This window comes from Suncus etruscus, chromosome 3 (assembly GCF_024139225.1).
Source record: "Suncus etruscus isolate mSunEtr1 chromosome 3, mSunEtr1.pri.cur, whole genome shotgun sequence".
NCBI lineage: Eukaryota > Metazoa > Chordata > Mammalia > Eulipotyphla > Soricidae > Suncus > Suncus etruscus.
This window is the reverse complement of record NC_064850.1, coordinates 57,177,539-57,199,913: the sequence shown is the minus strand read 5'-3', so window position 1 is coordinate 57,199,913 and position 22,375 is coordinate 57,177,539. Positions and strand designations below refer to the sequence as shown.

At 37.4% G+C, this 22,375-nt stretch overlaps 1 non-coding gene across 1 annotated transcript; it reads right to left on the bottom strand.

Annotated features, from left to right (window-relative positions):
- Positions 1 to 10,469: 10,469 nt before the first annotated feature.
- On the bottom strand, positions 10,470 to 10,602 carry LOC126005063 (small nucleolar RNA SNORA51). Its single transcript, XR_007494245.1, has one exon. It is a non-coding gene; the product is annotated as a small nucleolar RNA SNORA51 (small nucleolar RNA).
- Between the last annotated feature and the right edge of the window lie 11,773 nt (positions 10,603 to 22,375).

Below are 22,375 nucleotides of genomic sequence, written 5' to 3'. Positions count from 1 at the left end.
AATAATTAACTCCCCCAAATCTATATCCCCTCAAGATATTTTACTAGACATGTCAAATTAACTTAAATGTAAAATATTCAACTGTGTGAAGTACTTTTTTGGGTTTTTACATTTTTTTAATAAGAAAAATCTTGATGGGGATGATTGATGATTTTTAATCAGTATTAAGTTGTAGTTGATCCTCAGGTTAAATGCTGGAAACTTGGCATTGATACTTCTCTGAGCAGAGGAGGCATAAGAGAGAACTATTAATCTGTCCTGGTAATGCAGCTGAGAGAGCCTTGAGGCTTCACAGGCAGTTCAGTGGCTCACTCTGAAGGGTTCATGAAGAATAAGACCACTGCTTTACCTAGCTTCACTCAATGGTTGGAAACTTTTCTCTCTGTCAAATAGCATCTAAAGGAATGTGAATTTTTAAAGTGAGAAAGTTGATGTAGTTTTAGATTTTTTATTATTTTGGTATTTTAGTTTTGGGCCACACTCAATAGTGCTCACATATTACTTCTGGTTCTATGTTCAGGGACCACACCTGATGGGACTTGGACAACCATTTAGAATGCCAGAGATTGATCCTGGATCAGCCACATGTTAGGTAAGTGCACTACCCATTGTACTTGCTCTCCTGTTCCTCATTTGAGATTTCATGCACATACTTTTAGACAGAAGTGCTTTATGTAACATATCCATTTTCTAAGGCCTCTAACACAAAATACCACAAGGCTTTGAAGGCTTGCCCCAGGTAAGGGGTGGTCCTTAAACAATTAAGTCTTTCTGTCACACAGGTCTAGAGGCTGGAAATACAAGTTCTCTTGTCAGTGAGTGAGAACTTATTTCTTTCCTCTGCAGAACTACTGTGGATTTGGTGATAATTTCTGCCCTTCCTTGGTTGGCAGTGAGATTATCTTTTAGATGATGCCCAGTGAATGCATGTCAGCTTTAGTGTCTAAACTTTTAGATGATGCCCAGTGAATGCATGTCAGCTTTAGTGTCTAAACTTCCACCATTTTCCCACCAGTGAGAACTATTAGGCAAGGCAAGGGCCTTACTTCCTGTATTGCCTCAGGCCCCTCAAGATGCTATTTTATGTTCAGATGTAGAACCCACTTTGGATGACTTTTATAGCAGGTGTCCATTGAAAAAGAATCAAATTGCCTTTCTTTAAAATAAAATTAAAAAAAATATTTTTTCTCTCCCATTTCCACTTTCTGAAGACTTAAGTGCCTATAGGCCAGCAACTTCCTTAGTTTCAGGGAAGTATGAGACTTATCACAAAGAGAAAGCCAACACAAATTACAAAGGTTCATAAATCAGGATATCACATCTAGATTTGAAGACAAGTAGATATTCTGGGACCTCTCTTCTCAAATTAAATAAAGATTTCTAGTAACAAATAAGGAAAGGAACATTCAAGTAGCATTAAGAATCTTCTGTTCCAGGGAGACCAGACTCAATTACTGAGCAAAACCTCTGCCTTTTTGCCCCAGGTCAATCCTGGGCCATGGTGACTTAAGGATGAATGAGGGGAGCCCTATGCTTTGGTCAGTATGTTGTAATAGAGCAAGATGCCCCAGTTGTTCTGGGACCAGGTGGCCTCAGTTACATCGTGGTACTAAGCCTCATTGATTTATTTCCTAGTAAATCTAATAAGACAATAAGCTCACTTTAGAAATATGCAATTTTTGCACAATTGAATTTGTCGACTGACATTTGGAATTGCTATATGAGTAATGATTTAAAAAATTTAGCTCTTAAATTTAGTCTATCTTTTTTACATTAAATAAAATGGTTGCTAAGGTCTGTTTCAATTAATTCTAAGGTTTGTTTTTAATACATTTTATTCATAAACTAACTTACTTTACAAAGTACTTAGAGGAAATATTTTCAGATACTATTTAGAAAAATTTTATACAATGTGAAGAAATGATATTACTTAGATTAAATAATGTGCAGTCTCAACTTGATTGCACATTACGTATTTTTATGTCTTCCTTCATTATTTGTGATATCTTACGTTTATAGATAAAAAAAAATTCTAGAGGTGCTGAAGCAACAGTACAGTGGGTAGGGTGTTTGCCTTGGACACAGACAATCCAGTTTAATGCCCAGCAACCATGTTGTTCTCTAATTCCAGCCAGTAATTATTCCTGAGCCAGGAGTAACCTCTGAGTACTGCTGGATATGGCCCCAAAATAAAAACCAAAAAACAATGAGAAAAAAAGAAAAAGAAAACAGAAAAAACCCACCTTCTGGATATATAAAAACTTATAGAGTACATATCAACTGTTACTTGCATAAGCTTAAACTGTAGAAATTATAGAGAAGCAAACATAAATAACAGTAACACTATGCATGATGATTCATGAATGACACATATGTTCCTAAACATAAACAGATGACCAATTTTCTTCTTAGAAAGAGGTGGACCCACAATCCCTATTGAATTCTTAAACTAGCTGTATGATTTAAAGAAACTACTTAATATTATAATTGCCTGAGGAAAATTGAAATGTACTACGTGGGTTAGTAATAACCAACATATCTCAAGATCTTAATGTTTGATTAATTTTATTTTTTCAAAATGATAATAATTTTTTCATAATGATACCAACTCATTTATTTTTTCCATTTACTATGCACTTTTAAAAGGTTACTGGGATCAGAGAGATAGTACATCAGTTAAGGATCTTGCCTTGCACAGAGACGCCTTGGTTTGAGGCTCAGCATCTCATAAGGTCTCTCAAGCATGACCAGGAGTGAATCCTGAGTACAAAGCCAGTAGTAAGTCCTGAGAAGTACCAGGTGTGGCCCCCAAACAAAAAAAAAATAATGATTATGCTTATTTATTTGAGATTAATAATTTCAATTATGAAACTAACATCCATCCTAAACATATTTATGCTTGGTTCACTATATACAGTATTTCTGTCACTTATATAATTAATTTTAATTGAACTGGAGGAAAACTTATTTTTTTTATTTGCAGTAATTTCTTGAGGTGACCTTACAAACTGAAAATCCTTCTACTAGAAACAGTTAGCTATCATCTTTTAAAATTTAAGACTGATCTTCTAGCAAGAAAAGTGAATTTCCGTTTTTCTAAACTTAAGGAATTAAAAATTTCAGTAGTAAGAATTAAACAATAAGATCAAGATCTATGCTGGTAAGGTATAGGGAGTCAGCAAAAGAAATAGGAGATATTGGCATGAGAAAGCTGGTTTCTGGTTATATACCTGAGTTAGATGTGCAGATGTGACCCTGCCTTTGTGCATGTGAAGAATTGATAAAGAGATACCCAGAACACCAATCCCCCCCCCCCAATTCTGGATTTTTGTTTTGTTTTGGTTGTGCTTTGGAGCTATTCTTGGGATCATGCCTAACAATACTCATTAAAACATGAAGTTCTGGGGATGTAACATGTCAGCTACATGTCTTTTAACATAAGCCTTTTAACCCCTACACTATTGGGCCAGAAATATGTTTTTGTTTTTAAAGGAATGACCATTAGTAATATGGTCAACTAAAAAAATATCTCTCATAGGAAATAAAAAAGATAAACCATTAACTGTTGGGCTGGGTTGAAGTTGGAAAAAAAAATTTCTTATGAGAATTTGTGATCATAGGAGTGCAATTTAAGTCATAAGAAAACTTCAAATGAGAAATAAATGTAAAAATTGCATGGGTTGGTGATAGCTTTGGGAGCTCTACAGTAGGAGTCAGATCAGAGGGTCACATATATAACCCAGGCCCTATAAGATATTTATAGCTAAGTCTATGCTGGGTAAACTGAGAAGTCTTGATTCTGGGGCCAGAGAGACAGCAGAGCAGGGAGGACACTTGCTTTGCACGCAGTCACCTGGGTTTTATCTTCAACATTCTGTTTAGTCCTCCAAGCCTGCCAGGAGTGATCTTGGATTGATTGCAGAGCCAAGAGTAATTCGTGAACGCTGCTGGTGTGGCCTTAAAACAAAACAAAAAAATAAGAAGTCATAATTTAAAAATGCACATGAAACTGAACCCAAATGAGCAAAGGTAGCAGAATGTTAAGAAGTGATATTAGCTAATCAAATAATTATCTAATTATTTGATAATCAAACCAATAATCAAATAGGGTTTAAATAGATTTTTTTCTTAAGGAAGTACAGAGAAAGAGTCAACTGGTAAAGGACATTGTGTTCAACATCATTAATCATCAGTGAAATGCAAATCAGAATTACAGTGGGATATAACTTCACACCTGTTTGGGGGTGTCTGCTATCAGAACAAAACAAAAGACAGGTGTGAACAAAGACAGGGAAAATTTGAATCTTGTAAACTGTTGGTGAAAATGCAATGAATGCAGTATGGAACCTTCTACCAAAAGACAGGTTCTTGAAAAGATATTTGTATTTCTATATTCTCTACAGCATCATAGTTAATACACAAAATATAAAAACTAAATATCCATCAGAGGATGAGTGAAAAAAGAGAATGCATAAATACATACCATAAAATATTTGCTTTTCAAAAAAGGGAAGTGTTATAATATGCCACAATAATAATGGATTAAAAACATTATGCTAAGTTAAAGAAAAATAGTCACAGAAATACAAATCCATACGATATCCTACATATAAAAACTATCTCTAGTGGTTAGATATATAGTAGAGAGGTAAAGGTAATTTCAAGAGCTCCAGAATGAGAAAAATAGGAGTTGATAATCAGTGGATACAATTATTCACTTTTGTAAGATGAATAGGTTCTAGAGATCAACTACATCACATTGTTCTTCTAGTAAACTATTATTTTCTATTTTGTTTTGTTTTTGGGGTCACACCTAGATCTGTTCAGGGCTTACTCCTGGCCCTGCTATACTATTGCTCCAACAATATCATTTTTAAACTTAAAATCTATTGGGAGTTGCTTTCACATCGTGTTTTAATGCAATGTAATTGACTGGAATTTAATTTTTGAATGATGTATAACATTTTCCCCTACATATGAAAACTCAAACAAACACAACATGAAATTAACAAAAAATAGAAAGTGGGTCTGGAAAGTGTGTAGTGGAATGGAAAAGATAAAATATTGATTATTAAAACTGTGTAACAACTAATTAATAGCAAAGGAATCAAAAGCATGCATGCAAAAAGGAAAAAAAACTTCAATGAATGATTCTGGGAAACAAACTGGATAGCTAGATGCAAAAGAATAAAACTAAACCACTAATACCACATTCAAAATTATGTAAAAATGGATCCAAGACTTAATTAATGTAAAATCTGATGCCATAAATAAAAGCAGAAGGGAATACTGGCTACAGTCCCTGACATTGGGTTTACAGATGGGTTTGGAGACATCATTTCTCTCATGGCAAGAAAAACAAACCAAAAATAAATAAAACGAGACTCTAACAAACAACTAATCATTACATACCTAAATAAACTATGAATGGAAGAAGATATTTATTTGCATATCATGCATTTGGCGAGAACTAATACACATAACATATTTAAAAATCCTTAACACCCAACATCAGCAAAATAAAATCAGTTAAAATGTGGGCAGAAGATGAGACTTAGATGATGGCTCAGTAACTATGGGGCCATAAGTTCCAGCCTTGATGCTGCCTATATACACCAAGACGATCCTGATGGCTTCATTAAGAAGCTTTCACAGAGAGGATAAAAATAGGTTGAGGATGCAAAAAAGACATTTTTCCAAAGATAATTTTAGATAGTTAACAGACACATAAAATGTTCATCATCTAGCATTAGAAAATCTAAGTTTAAACTATGAGACACATGACCTAACATCTGTGATCACAACTCTTCTCCAAAGTCAGTATGGGGACTAAAGAGAGAGCCCAAGGGACTGAGGACATGCTTCAAATGCAAGGAGATCAGGATTTGATCCCTGGCACTACATGGTTCTTGGCATTGTCAGGAGTAGTCCTCAAGTACAACTAGGGGTAGAAAAAACCAAAACAGCAAAAATAGTGGCAATAAGCAACAAGTACTGAGGAGCACCCAGAGAGTACTGTAGGGGTGAATATAGATTATTATTGCAGTCATTATGAAAAGCAATATAGAGGGTCCTAAAAGTTTAAATGGAATTCTGTATGTTTTGTTATGCCATTTTAGTGCATAGTTGAAATATGGAATGTGACGGAAAGAAAGCTCTATATGATTTTACTCATATGTGGGTGCACAGTAAAATAGATGGATTAAATAATATTAAAACAAACTTTTAGGCTGTAACACCTGTTAGTATTATTGGCATTAAAATATTCAAAATTAAATTGAGCAGAGTTCCCAAATAAACCATAAACACATAGACAGTAAATTTCTAAAAGAGGAGCTAGCAGGTAGTCTTGGATGACACACCCAGAAAAGGGGTCTGTCCCTTTAAGAGTAGAGAAGTCTCTCAAATAGAGATGCCTGTATTTAATTAAGAAGCTGCATGTGTGAGTGTATGTGTGGGGAATGAACAAGAACTCCCAGCTAGAGTGCAGTGTAGACTGGTGGCTGAGGTTGGTGATTGAGATTGATGGTTGACGTTGGTGGTTGTATTGGTGGTTGGTGGTAGAAAGCTGGCTGGATTTTTTCAAATGGCTTTGCTGTAAGGATCCTGGCCTTCCTATCTTACCTGTTTTCACTATTAAATCCTTTCCCCCCCCAAAAAAAACCCAGTCTAGCCAGAGTTGTTTCTGTATGGCAACAGGAGGAAGGCAGTTTTTTTTACAGGAGAGGGTTTGCCTTGAACAGTTCTGACCCAGGTCTGATTCCTGACATTCTGTATGGTCCCCCAGAGCTTGCCAGGAGTGAGTTCTGAGTGCACAGACAGTAGTAAATTCTAAGCAATGCTGAGTGAACCCCCCAAAAATGGTGGTGGGAAAACTGGAGAGTCACATGCAAAATAATGTAGCTGGGTCAAAAATTCATAGTAATTACAAAACAATCTCAAATTTTATTGATGATTTGAATGATTGATCCCAAGCCATTAAATACATGGAAGAAACCATAGACATAATGCTTGATGATTGATTTGGGAATTAGATTTAGTCAAAGGAAATTTTTTAAAAAAGGTATTACATCAAACCAAAAAATTTCTACATAGTGGTTTGAATGATCACTAAAACAAGAAAGACACACTATGGAGTGAGAGAAAATTTTTATATGTAATATCTGACAAAAATCTAATATTCAAGGTGCATAAGATATTCCTCAAAAATTCTATAAGTAAAATAATGATATCTAAACAGACATTTCACCAGAAACAAATAAGCCAACGACAACAATGACAACAAAAACACAACCACCATAACAATAAAACTCCAGCCAAACATAAAGACAGCCAATAGGTACATTAAAAATTCTATGCTCCTTTTTACCAGGGAAATACAAACCCAGATGACAAGAGTTAAACCTCACACCAGTGAGAATGACCTACAGAAAGTGTTGGCAGAGTGTAGAAAGGCACTTTTCTTTGAATGATGTACGAGGGAATACAAACTGAAGCTCTAGTTATATAAAGAAAAATAGGAAAATTTACTAACAGAAGGGTCTTACACATATGAAAACATTTAGTGACATAAGTGAAAACTGCAGAAAAACAAATTGTTCAATAAATAGTGCTGAGCTAATTAATCAGCCATGTGGAAAAGACGCATAAATTTAAACCACAGCATACATTATATATTCAATATGTAAGTTATACACAAAAAGCTCAAACTTTTGCTTAAAAGCAATAAACGGAGTCATTTGCTTCCATATGCCTGACCTGGATTCTATTTCTGTCCCTGCACATGGTACATTGAGTCCCCTAGGAGTAATTTCAGAGTGCAGAGCTAGGAGTAAGTTTGAGCACTGCCAGATGTGGCCCAATATCCTAGCCCTACCAAAACAATAATAAGTTGAGAATATTTTTATGACACCAAGCCAGAGAAAAACTTTAGGAAAAAATCCAAACATATTAAAAAAAATAACGAAAATACAGCAGCAGCAGTAGGGCAGCAGTAGAGAAGAGCCTGAAAATGCCTTGAGCAAGTCATGCCCTAGCACCCCTAGCATGAAATTCCCAAAACCCTTTAGCTTAACAATGGGACCGGACACTTGGAGAAGGAGCAAAGGCAGATCACAAGATCAAATACAAATCACTGAGAAAGATCACTGGAAAAAAAAAACAAAAACAAAATAAAATAAAGGCAGGGGATCAGCCCTAGAGAACAGAGGCTGAGGCAGGGTGAGTGTTGCCCTGTGTTGATCTTGTAACAGAGTTCAGAATTATGGAAAGTGGCATAGAAGTGGAAGGTTTTGGATTGTGGACATCAGCTCAGAGGGAAGGAGCTGCAACTAGAGGGGACATTTTTTATAATATCTTTATTTAAACATCTTGATTACAAATATGATTGTGATTAGGTTTCAGTCATGTAAAGAACACCCCCCTTCACCAGTGCACATTTTAAGCCATCCAGTAGCAGTGCTACTAGACTGCTAATCATGGAGTGGGGACAGGAGGTGGAGTTGCTGTTGCTAAGAGACTGTCTTGGAGTACCACCCTTACTAACTCCTAAGGCCTAACTCTAAGTAGCAGGACTTTGAGCTGTTAGGGGCCCAGACCCATCTGCTCAAGGAACACAGATGTTAGTTTTGAAGGATCAAGCTAAAGCTAAGCCCAACAGGAGACCCCACAGCTGTGTGGCAGGCTGCGTGGCAGGACAATGAGGCTATAGTGTGGCCTATTTGCTTTGTGGCTTCACACCGCTTCTAAGCAAAGAGTCCCACCACAACACATAAAAAAATCACCACATATTGCAAAGGTCACAATAGGAAGACAACCCAGAACCCCACTATATATAGTGAATGAAGATGGGAGTTCTGATTATATCAGACACCAATATAATGTCTCTGATAACAATTTTAGAAAGGAAATATGGAGGATGTTCAAAGAACTCAAAGAAACCATGGAACAAACTGAACGAACAGCAAACAAGAGTCAAGAGGATATGAGAGTAGAAATGAGAAAATTTCAAACTAAAATGAAAAGTCTGAAAAACCTGGCAGGTGAAATGAAAAATAGAAAGCAACATAGGCAGAGAAACAGTTGCAGAGGGCAGAATCAGTATTATGAAAGATTAGCTGCATAACACCTCCATACAACAGAAGAGATTGGAAAAGAGCCTTTAAAAATTACCAGAAGATGGAAACAATCCTCAGTATAAGCAAACAGACAACAATAGATCTTTGGGATAAATTCGCCAAGAGCAACCTAAAAATTTTTTGGGTCCCAGAGAGGCAGGAAGAAAATCTCGATGAAGAAGCATTAGTCAAAGATATCATGATTCTCTTGAGTTCCTAGAACTGAGGAGTGCTTGCACCCACATTCTGGATGCCCAAAGAGTACCAGCTAAAAGAGATCCAAATAAAAGAACCCCAAGACACATATTAGTCACAATGTTGAAAACCTTACAAAGGGATAGAAAACTGAAAACAGCAAGATCAGAAAGCAACCCTCCAGGTCCAAGGCAGTAGTGGGATTTAGTGACAAAACTCAATGTAATGAATGACTCACCAAAAATACTTCACCCAGTCAGACTTTCATTCAAGTTTGAAGAAAGTATACACAGCTTCATAGGTATACAACAGCTCAAAAACTTTACAGATTCAAAGTCAACCTTAAAAGAACAACTGAATTGTCTATTTTAAGGCAGACAGGTTTCACAAACAGACCAAACTTTTACAAAAATATGACACAAAGCCCCATGACAATAAACTTTCTGAATGTTAATGGACTAAATACACCAGTTAAGAAACACAGGGTGGAAAATTGGATAAGAATATTAAATCAAACATTTTTCTGCCTACAAGAAATACATTTGAATATTCAGAGCAAACACAGACTCAAAGTCAAAGGTTGGAGGACAATCTTTCAAGCAAACAACCTCCTTAAAAAGGTTTTAGTGGCCACACTAATATCAGACAATATAGACTACAGGATTAAAAAGATTATTAGAGACAGAAAGAGTCATTTCTTAATGATCAAAGAATATATATATATATATATATATATATACACACACACACCTGGAAGAAATAATACACCTAATAAGGGGTCAGCAAAATACTTAAAACAACTATTAATAGAACTAAAGAAAGACATCAATAGCAACAAATAGTCATGAGAGAGTTCAACACTCCTCTGTCACCTTTTAATAAATTGACCAGACTAAAACTTAACAAAATACATTGGCTCTGAAGGAAGAAATGAAAGAGAATGGTTTAGTAGAAAGTTGATAGAAAGTTGTATTTTCCATTTCCAGAAAGCTGACTATATAATCTTGTTCAATTTTACAGGACAATGTCCAAGATGGACCACGTACTGGGCCACAAAACATACTTCCCTTAAATCAAGAGGAGAGAAATAGTATCAACTATCTTCTCAGACTACAATGCAAGTCAATTACAAACAGACACAAAGAAACAACTTTATTTTTTTGTCCCCCAATTCACAATACAGACCAGGCAAAGGGCCTGTGTTGAAGTGTATATAGGGTACATTTATTCTACCTCCTCTTTCTATACAGTCAGTGTAAAGAACACAGCCTGTGGTAAGAATTGGGAGGCCTTATCTTATCTTTTCTTTTTTTTGATTTTTAAAATATATATTAAAATATATTATATATATAATCCTTCACCAGTGCAACATTCCCATGACCAATATCCCAAGTGTCTTTCCTCCCCACCCCACACCAGCCTGTACTCTAGACAGGCTTTCTACTTCTCTCATTCAGTCTGATTTTGTTATGATAGTTCTCAGTGTAACTATTTCTGTGACTGCACTAAATGATCCTTGTGGTGAGCTTCATGTCAGGAGCTGGACTCTCCAGTCCTCCTCTATTTTGTGAAAAATAGAGTTGATTTTGAGAAAAATGAAAAACATTTGTGTAATGATTCTCAGAGACACACACAAAAAAACCCCAACTTGAACACTTGGATTAAACAGCTCATTGCTGAACAACCAGTGGTCAAAGCCAAAATCACAGAGGAAATAAAAACTTTTCTGGAAATAAATAATAATAAATACACAGACCATCAAAATCTTTGGGACACATAAAAAGCAGTATTTAAGAGGAAAATTTATAGTTTTACAAGCATTCATCAGCAAAGAAGAAAAGGTCTACATCAATAACTTAATGGCACAACTTAAGAAATTGAAAAATGAATACCCAGAAACAATAGATATGAGGGCTAGAAGGACTGGCCCATGATATGAAGCTTACGAGAAAGAGTGTTGTTGAGTGCAGTTAGAGTAGAGAAGGGTTCACTATGACATTGATCATTGAAACACTCCATGACATTGAAACTAAAGGCATCTTCAAGGAAAAAAACTCCACTACTTTGGGAATGCCAACTTGTCCAGCCTTTCGGGAAAACAATATGCATATTTTCCCCAAAACTGGAAATTGAGCTCGCATATAATCCAGCAATATAACTTCTAGGGATATCCCTTAGGAACATAAAAATACAATACAAAATGCCATCTACACTCCTATGTTCATTGCAACACGGTTACAATAGCAAGAATCTGGAATTAGCTCAAGTGTCCAAAAACAGATGAGTGGCTAAAGAAACTATAGAACATCTACACAATGGAATATTGTGCAGCTGTTAGGAAAAATGAAGTCAGAAAATTTGCTTATGCAGGGATGGATATGTAGAATAGTATGCTGAATGAAATGAGTCAGAAGGAGAATAATCTCACTCATTTATGTGATATAAGAGAAATAAAACTGTGGTAATAATATCAGATAAAATAGAGAGGAGGATCAAGAAGATGAATCCATGATAGAAAGCTTTCCACAAATAGTGGAGCAGTGCAGTTAGGGCAGAGAAAGGACCATGGAAACTGGAGAGATAACACAGAGGAAATAGTGTTTACCTTGCATGGGGCGAACCTGGGTTCAAGCCCCAGAATCGCATATGGTCCCTCGAGCCTGCCAGGAATGATTTTTGAGTGCAGAGCCAGGAATCACCTTGGAGTACTGATGGGTTACTCCTGACTATGCCTTCAGAAATAGCTCCTGTTTGGGAGGACCATTTGGTACACTGAAGGATCAAACTGTGGTCCGTCCTAGGCTAGAGTGAGCAAGGCAGTCGCCTTACCGTTGTGTCACTGCTCCGGCCCCACTTAAATCATTTTCATAGAAATTCTGTTCTTTTTCTTTCTATGCTTTTGTGGGTTTTTACTGCATGCAATTATTATTAACTGAAATCATTTTATTTTTCCTCTTCCTTTTGCTATTTAGTGTTGGTGAATATTCAGTAGAATATTTTTAATTTGGCCTTTTTATTTTCAGATAATTCTGAGAATTTATATTTTTGTGAGGGAAGAGAAAATTTGTATATTAACTTTATTTTAAAAAGTATATTAAACTCTATCAATGGATAATTCATATCAAGGAGGAGGGAAAGTTGACCAAATAATTCTAAATTTTGACTAAATGGTCCCACATGCCACTAGATGTCGCTATAAACCACTATGATTAAAATCTATTATGATTATCTCTAGGAAAAGCCATTCACAGCAGTTTTGTGGAAGCTTTAAGAGATACTGTTAAAGTTTATTCCTTGTACTCCTCAGATTCTATGTCTAAGACATAGATGTAAAGATTAATTAGTGATAAATTTTACATGGTCATTTTTATCATCCATGAACTAAGTGTAGTAATAGTTTTGGAGAGTTTTGTGATTAAAGTAGTTCAGTAAGAAAAGGACCCTCACCCTGGGGATTACATTTGTGTTGCTGCCTCGTACACACATGAGAAATAGTTGGATGAGACCTAAGACGGTTCTTCTTGGGTTTGTTTCAAGAGGATGGGGAACAGTCTGGGGCCTGTGGGGGTGTAGGAAGGTCCCTTTTCATATCAGCAGTTTAGGGCTATAACTTTAATATAATGCCAGAACATCCAATTCAAGGAGATAGCTGTTTAGTCAAGCCATGGAAATAGACATAGAGATTCCAAGAAAATGAAGAAAAAAAGGACTGTATCATAAATAATTAAGTAAAACAAAGCGTGGGGGAAAATATAAATGGTCAAGCATGTATATTCAAAGTATCATGGTAAAGACACTGTAGGTTGTTTTTTTTTTTTTTAATTTTTTTTTATTTAAACACCTTGATTACATACATGATTGTGTTTGGGTTTCAGTCATAAAAGGAACACCACCCATCACCAGTGCAACATTTCCATCACCCAAGTCCCAAATCTCCCTCCTCCCCACCCAACCCCCGCCTGTACCCTAAACAGGCTCAACATTTCCCTCATACATTCTCAATATTAGGACAGTTCAAAATGTAGTTATTTCTCTAACTAAACTCATCACTCTTTGTGGTGAGCTTCCTGAGGTGAGCTGGAACTTCCAGCTCTTTTCTCTTTTGTGTCTGAAAATTGTTATTACAAGGGTGTCTTTCATTTTTCTTAAAACCCATAGATGAGTGAGACCATTCTGCGTTTTTCTCTCTCTCTCTGACTTATTTCACTCAGCATAATAGATTCCATGTACATCCATGTATAGGAAAATTTCATGACTTCATCTCTCCTGACAGCTGCATAATATTCCATTGTGTATATGTACCACAGTTTCTTTAGCCATTCGTCTGTTGAAGGGCATCTTGGTTGTTTCCAGAGTCTTGCTATGGTAAATAGAGCTGCAATGAATATAGGTGTAAGGAAGGGGTTTTTGTATTGTATTTTTGTGTTCCTAGGGTATATTCCTAGGAGTGGTATAGCTGGATCGTATGGGAGCTCGATTTCCAGTTTTTGGAGGAATCTCCATATCGCTTTCCATAAAGGTTGAACTAGACAGCATTCCCACCAGCAGTGGATAAGAGTTCCTTTCTCTCCACATCCCCGCCAACACTGTTTATTCTCATTCTTTGTGATGTGTGCCATTCTCTGGGGTGTGAGGTGGTATCTCATCGTTGTTTTGATTTGCATCTCCCTGATGATTAGTGATGTGGAACATTTTTTCATGTGTCTTTTGGCCATGCGTATTTCTTCTTTGTCAAAGTGTCTGTTCATTTCTTCTCCCCATTTTTTGATGGGGTTAGATGTTTTTTTCTTGTAAAGTTCTGTCAGTGCCTTGTATATTTTGGAGATTAGCCCCTTATCTGATGGGTATTGGGTGAATAGTTTCTCCCACTCAGTGGGTGGCTCTTGTATCCTGGGCACTATTTCCTTTGAGGTGCAGAAGCTTCTCAGCTTAATATATTCCCATCTGTTAATCTCTGCTTTCACTTGCTTGGAGAGTGCAGTTTCCTCCTTGAAGATGCCTGTAATGTCCTGTAGTGTTTTGCCTATGTGCTGTTCTATATATCTTATGGTTTTGGGGCTGATATCGAGGTCTTTAATCCATTTGGATTTTACCTTTGTACATGATGTTAGCTGGGGGTCTAAGTTTAATTTTTTGCAAGTGGCTATCCAATTGTGCCAACACCACTTGTTGAAGAGGCTTTCCCTGCTCCATTTAGGATTTCCTGCTCCTTTATCAAAAATTAGATGGTTGTATCTCTGGGGAACATTTTCTGAGTATTCAAGCCTATTCCACTGATCTGAGGACCTATCCTTATTCCAATACCATGCTGTTTTGATAACTGTTGCTTTGTAGTACAGTTTAAAGTTGGGAAAAGTAATTCCTCCCATATTCTTTTTCCCAATGATTGCTTTAGCTATTCGAGGGTGTTTATTGTTCCAAATGAATTTCAAAAGTGTCTGATCCACTTCTTTGAAGAATGTCATGGGTATCTTTAGAGGGATGGCATTAAATCTGTATAATGCCTTGGGGAGTATTGACATTTTGATGATGTTAATCCTGCCAATCCATGAGCAGGGTATGTGTTTCCATTTCTGTGTGTCCTCTCTTATTTCTTGGAGCAGAGTTTTATAGTTTTCTTTGTATAGGTCCTTCACATATTTAGTCAAGTTGATTCCAAGATATTTGAGTTTGTGTGGTACTATTGTGAATGGGGTTGTTTTCTTAATGTCCATTTCATCCTTATTACTATTGGTATATAGAAAGGCCATTGATTTTTGTGTGTTAATTTTGTAGCCTGCCACCTTGCTATATGAGTCTATTGTTTCTAGAAGCTTTTTGATAGAGTCTTTAGGGTTTTCTAAGTAGAGTATCATGTCATCTGCAAACAGTGAGAGCTTGACTTCTTCCTTTCCTATCTGGATTCCCTTGATATCCTTTTCTTGCCTAATCGCTATAGCAAGTACTTCCAGTACTATGTTGAATAGGAGTGGTGAGAGAGGACAGCCTTGTCTTGTGCCAGAATTTAGAGGGAAGGCTTTCAGTTTTTCTCCATTGAGGATAATATTTGCCACTGGCTTGTGGTAGATGGCCTTCACTATATTGAGAAAGGTTCCCTCCATTCCCATCTTGCTGAGAGTTTTGATCAAGAATGGGTGTTGGACCTTATCAAATGCTTTCTCTGCATCTATTGATATGATCATGTGGTTTTTATTTTTCTTGTTATTGATGTTGTGTATTATGTTGATAGATTTACGGATGTTAAACCAGCCTTGCATTCCTGGGATGAAACCTACTTGATCGTAGTGGATGATCTTCTTAACGAGGCATTGAATCCTATTTGCCAGGATTTTGTTGAGGATCTTTGCATCTGCATTCATCAGTGATATTGGTCTGTAATTTTCTTTTTTGGTAGCGTCTCTGTCTGGTTTAGGTATCAAGGTGATGTTGGCTTCATAAAAGCTATTTGGAAGTGTTTCTGTTTGTTCAATTTCATGAAAGAGTCTTGCCAAGATTGGCAGTAGTTCCTCTTGGAAAGTTTGATAGAATTCATTAGTGAATCCATCTGGACCTGGGCTTTTGTTTTTCGGCAGACATTTGATTACTGTTTTAATTTCATCAATGGTGATGGGGGTGTTTAGATATGCTACATCCTCTTCCTTCAACCGTGGAAGATTATAAGAGTCCAAGAATTTATCCATTTCTTCCAGGTTCTCATTTTTAGTGGCGTAGAGTTTTTCAAAGTAGTTTCTGATTACCCTTTGAATCTCTGTCATATCAGTAGTGATCTCTCCTTTTTCATTCCTGATACGAGTTATCAAGTTTCTCTCTCTCTCTTTCTTTGTTAGGTTTGCCAGTGGTCTATCAATCTTGTTTATTTTTTCAAAGAACCAACTTCTGCTTTCGTTGATCTTTCGGATTGTTTTTTGAGTTTCCACTTCGTTGATTTCTGCTCTCAGCTTTGTTATTTCCTTCTGTCTTCCTATTCTTGGGTCCTTTTGTTGAGCATTTTCTAGTTCTATTAGCTGTGTCATTAAGCTACTCAGGTAAGCTCCTTCTTCCTTCCTGATGTGTGCTTGCAAAGCTATAAATTTTCCTCTCAGTACTGCTTTTGCTGTGTCCCATAAGTTCTGAGAGTTTGTGTCTTTATTGTCATTTGTTTCCAGGAACCTTTTGATTTCCTCCTTGATTTCATCTCGGACCCACTGGTTATTGAGCATGAGGCTGTTTAACTTCCAGGTGTTAAAGTGTTTCTTCTGAGTCCCTTTGGAGTTCACAAATAATTTCAGAGCCTTGTGGTCAGCGAAGGTAGCCTGCAAAATTTCTATCCTCTTGATCTTATGGAGGTATGTTTTATGTGCCAGCATGTAGTCTATCCTGGAGAATGTCCCATGTACATTGGAGAAGAATGTGTATCCAGGTTTCTGGGGATGGAGTGTCCTATATATATCCACTAGGCCTCTTTCTTCCATTTCTCTCCTCAGGTCTAGTATATTCTTGTTGGGTTTCAGTCTGGTTGACCTGTCCAGTGTTGACAAAGCCGTGTTAAGGTCCCCCACAATTATTGTGTTGTTGTTGATATTATTTTTCAGATTTGTCAACAGTTGTATTAAATATTTTGCTGGCCCCTCATTCGGTGCATATATGTTTAGGAGAGTGAATTCTTCCTGCTCTACGTACCCCTTGATTAATATAAAATGTCCGTCTTTGTCCCTTACAACCTTCCTGAGTATAAAGTTTGCATTATCTGATATTAGTATGGCCACTCCAGCTTTTTTATGGGTGTTGTTTGCTTGGATAACTTTTCTCCAGCCTTTTATTTTGAGTCTATGTTTGTTCTGACTATTCAGGTGCGTTTCTTGTAGGCAGCAGAAGGTTGGATTGAGTTTTTTGATCCATTTAGCCACTCTGTGTCTCTGAACTGGTGCATTTAGTCCATTGACGTTGAGAGAAAGAATTGTCCTGGGATTTAACGCCATCTTTATTTCAAAATTTGGTGTGTCTTTTGGGTAGTCTTGTCTTAGATTAGGTCTTTCAGTTTTTCTCTTAAGACTGGTTTTGTGTCTGTGAAGTTTCTGAGCTGTTTTTTGTCTGTGAAACCATGTATTCTTCCATCAAACCGGAAAGTGAGTTTTGCTGGGTATAGTATTCTGGGTGAAGCATTCATTTCATTCAGTCTTGTCACAATATCCCACCACTGCTTTCTGGCATTGAGCGTTTCTGGTGACAGGTCTGCTGTAAATCTCAGGGAAGCTTGCTTGAACATGATTTCCCCTTTTGATCTTGCTGTTTTCAGAATTCTGTCTCTATCTGTGGGATTTGTCATTGTGACTAGGATGTGTCTTGGGGTGGTTTTTCTGGGGTCTCTTTTGGTTGGTACTCTTCGGGCATGCAGGATTTGATCACATATATTCTTTAGCTCTGGAAGTTTCTCTTTAATGATGTTCTTGACCATTGATTCTTCCTGGAAATTTTCTTCCTGGGTCTCTGGGACTCCAATGATTCTTAAGTTGTTTCTGTTGATCTTATCATAGACTTCTATTTTCGTCTGTTCCCATTCTTTGACTAATTTTTCCATTGTCTGCTCATTTGCTTTAAGTTTTTTGTCCAATCTCTCCTGCTGTATGGAATTGTTATGTATCTCATCTTCCACAGCACCAAGTCTATTCTCAGCTTCTGATACCCTGTCCCAGAGCTTATCCATTTTGTCATTCACTTCATTTACTGACTTTTTCAGTCCTGTTAGTTGACATGTTATTTCAGTTTGGAGTTTTGTCATTTCTGCCTTCATATTTTCTTGGTTCTTATTAGTGTTCTGTTCAACTCGATCCATGGTTTCTTGGAGTCTGTTGAGCACCTTCCATATTGCTAGTCTAAAGTCCTTATCTGAGAGGTTGATTAGTTGTTCAGTCATTATCTGGTCCTCAGAATTGTCATCTTCATTCTCTATGTCTGATGCTGGCCTGCGTTGTTTCCCCATTGTCACACTTGTATTGTGGGTTTTTCTACGTGTTGTGGTGGTATTCATTGTCTATATGATGTAGGCAGCACACTCCTCTGGCTCCTCCCTTTCTGGATGGGCTGACTTGCCTCTAAGGGAGGGGAGTCCTCCGTGGATGAAGCCTCACACTGGGTCAAATCTTAGGCCCGAGCATGCAACAGAGAAGACAGTCCAGAGAGAAATGTTTGCTTCTGTGATATAGCGCCGTTCTTAGTGTGATTTTTCCTTCTTGTTGCAATGGTGTTCTTTCCTTAGAAAGAGTGCACGGCCGCGTAGCGAAGCGGAGCGGCCGTGCTCCTCTGAGCCTCTTTTTGCCCCACTCGCAAGAGTTTCACGCAAGAGGACAGTAGACAGACATAGACAGGTCACACTCACAGTCTTTCACAGCTGAGCCCCACTGGACCGGTGTACTTTCGCGGATTTTCCCCGCCTGGTGTCACACACAGGGAGCCAGCTTTTGCAAAAGTTAGCCGGTTTTTATGCTCTGAAGTCCCTCCCTGAAAATGGCGTCTGGGCGAGCGAGGTTTCTGGAGGCTCTTTTTGCCCCACTCGCAAGAGTTTCACGCAAGAGGACAGTAGACAGACATAGACAGGTCACACTCACAGTCTTTCACAGCTGAGCCCCACTGGGCCGGTGTACTTTCGCGGATTTTCCCCGCCTGGTGTCACACACAGGGAGCCAGGTTTTGCAAAGGTTAGCCGGTTTTTATGCTCTGAAGTCCCTCCCTGAAAATGGCGTCTGGGCGAGCGAGGTTTCTGGAGGCTCTTTTTGCCCCACTCGCAAGAGTTTTACGCAAGAGGACAGTAGACAGACATAGACAGGTCACACTCACAGTCTTTCACAGCTGAGCCCCACTGGGCCGGTGTACTTTCGCGGATTTTCCCCGCCTGGTGTCACACACAGGGAGCCAGCTTTTGCCACGTCTCTCCCTTTATCAGAACAACTTCATATTGAATAAGACAAGATGCCTTCAATCTTAAACCAGGTGCAGCTCGACCGGCTGCGGCCAATCCTGCGGCGCCCAGGAAAAGGGGCTCCTGTGAAGAAGGGGGGGGTCTTCTCCAGGGTCCACGAGGTAAATCGAGGCAGCGGCGGGTTGTCCCAGGTCACTTTCCCCAAGGCACTCCCCGGCGCTCACAGCGCGATGTACAGGCGCACAGTCCCCTCTGGGTGTAGGTTGTTTTTTAAGATAAGGGACAAATCCAAGGCTTCCACTATCGAATTTCTTTTGTCCTTACTAATTAATTTAAAAAGCAAATAGATAGAAACAAGAAATATGGATTAGAAAAGTTGTGACACTATTATTATTTACATGTGATATAATAATATCTGTAGAAAGTCTACAAAAAAGTCTGTTCCATTCTTATATTCAAACAAGTGAAAATAAAATAAGTTTATTTATAAAAAGTGAAAATAATTACCTGAAAATATATTTTACTAAAGAAACCAAAGTTCTATGCAACAAAAATGATGACACTGATGAAAATATAGAAACCTGATAGATGATTTAATACAAATGTAATATATATGTATATAAATATATATGGGAAAACTATTTAGATACAAAAAAGATAAAACTTTGCCATTTATAGAAAAATAAGTGTACTGAGGGGAGCATAAGAAGAAAACCAAGTCAAATGAACATAGAAAAATATTGGAGAAATTTACTTTTATTGCCATATAAGGAAATGAAGTATATGAATGAACCAAAGAAATAAAAAATAAACAGTGACTATCAACAACAAAACTGAAATTACCTGTAAAGGGAAAAGGTGAGAGACACAAACAAGAGAGGATGTTTTGGGCCAGGATTATAGAACAGTGGGCAGTGTGATTGCCTTGTATGTGGCTGTAGGTTTGATCTTCAGCATCCATATGCTCCTCCAAGCACCACCAGGAATAATTCCTGAGTGTAGAGGGAGAAGTAACCTCTGAGTATTTCCAGGTGCATCCACAAAACAACTGACTATTCTTAGGATTTCACTAGATCTATAGTGCCAGGATGAATACATATACTGTGGTATGAGTGTCAAAAGATAAACTGAGGCATGTCAAGAATTGATTTGATCAAAAAGCAATTTGATGTTGGAATTATGTGCATAAAAGCACCCATCCCTAACAGCACTATATGTAAATAACAAACTCTCAAGAAAAAGTCTTTCAAGTAAGCAGTTTGAAGTTGTCAGCATCCTATATTGGAAATGATAGAAAGGTGTGAAAAAGGGAAACTCAGAAGAGCCAAGCTCAGGAGCTTCCATTAGGCAGTGTGCAGGTTGGTTATTACAGGTCACTGTCCTTGAGGGGACAATAGGAGTCTCAGCAGACCCTTTATCCAGTGCTGAGCCCTGATAGACTGAATTAAGGTTTCAGTTCTCAGAAACCCAAAACTTTAATTTTCTGGTTTTGGAGACCTGCAGTTTAGCCTACAGAATTATCTTATGGACCAATGCCATGTTTTCTAACAGACAAGACCACCTGGTTCTATATGGTCCCCCTCTGCCTATCAGGTGTTTCTCCGTAGTACTCACCAGCCTTTGCTAGTTGAGCCATGCTGTTGGCCTAGTTTCCCATGATCCTCTCTATTCTTCAGTTATTGGCCCTAGCCTAGCATGTCACATATACTGTCTAATCCCTGTCTGCAAGGCCTTTTGAGTTCATATGTTCAGCAAGTACCATGCCTCATCACAGTGCTCACATTCTAAGGCATCTGGAACCAAGCTACCAGAGCACATCTTATTTTTCCCTTTAAAGACTCCTACATCTTTCCAGATCCAGGAGACCTCTGCTACATGAGTTTCCCTGTTCTATCTAATCTGGCACATTCTGTTTGTGCCCAGTTCCTCAAGAACCACCTGAGATTTAGTAACATTTCTTTTCCAGCACCAATTCTTCATTTTCCCTGAAATATCATTTCAGAGACACACAAAGCCTTCTTGTTTTATGTTCCAGTGCCTTTCTCTGAATTCTGAAAGTTGTAGTTTTGAGGTACATGTATAAGTAGAAAGATACATGGCATTGTATAGATAGGGGGATTTGACTCTAAATAGATGGATTTTATTTGGGGCCCAGGTGTTTTTTAACTTCAGAACATTTTGTTGAAATAGTTTTTTATGTAGTCTATGAACTTAAAATAATTCATATGGTTTAGAGTATGTGATTTATTTTTTAACCTGTGCAGTTATTTTTCAAGTTCTTAGCAGTGAAATTTCAGTAATAGATATTATCACACATTGTAAAAGCTCTAATAGAAAAGATTTTTGAACCTAAACAACTTCGATGTGCTTTTATAAATTGGATGTCATTTCCTTCATGGTCATATAAAAATGTCAATTTTTAGATTTGTCTCACCACTTAGAAAATAATATAACTATAACTATGTTGCATTATTTGAATTTCTGAAATATGTGTAATATTCTCTTTATACCCATGTGGGATTATTTGGACATAAAATTCCTGGGATTTTCATCTATTACTCATGTATATTATCTGATGAGTTACACATAGAACATGCTACTAGGGGTATTTTGAGGGGCAAGGTATAAAAGCTATCAAATGACCAAATCAGACAATGAAAGTTGACACAATAGAAATCCCACCTAAGACTGCAGCCAAGGGAACTCAGGTGCACTGGTGAGGTTAAGAAAGGACAGAACTATATATCCAGGCCACAGAGCCAACAATAATGGAATAATGAGACCCAAACTTTAACAACCAAACTTAAAAAGAGTGCTGTTATGCTGGTAGGCTGGGAGTGGGGTGGAGGCATGGGATGGACTCTGGTAACATTGATGAAGGGAGGTTGACATCGGTAGTGAAATTGGTCCTGAAACATTGTATATCTAAAACTCAACTATGGATAACTTTGTAAAGCACAATGCTTTAAGTGAAATTAATTAAAAAAATAAAAAAGATATCCCATCTTAGATAAGAATGCAGATAGTTAGTAAATGCTCTTATTTTGTCTTTTATGCTTAAAAATAATAATAAAAATAAAAGATAATAGTTATTTGTTGACATTTTATAAAGCTTTAAAAAATTTTTGCTACACCCAAGTCATGCTTAGGGGACAATGGCTGGTGCTGC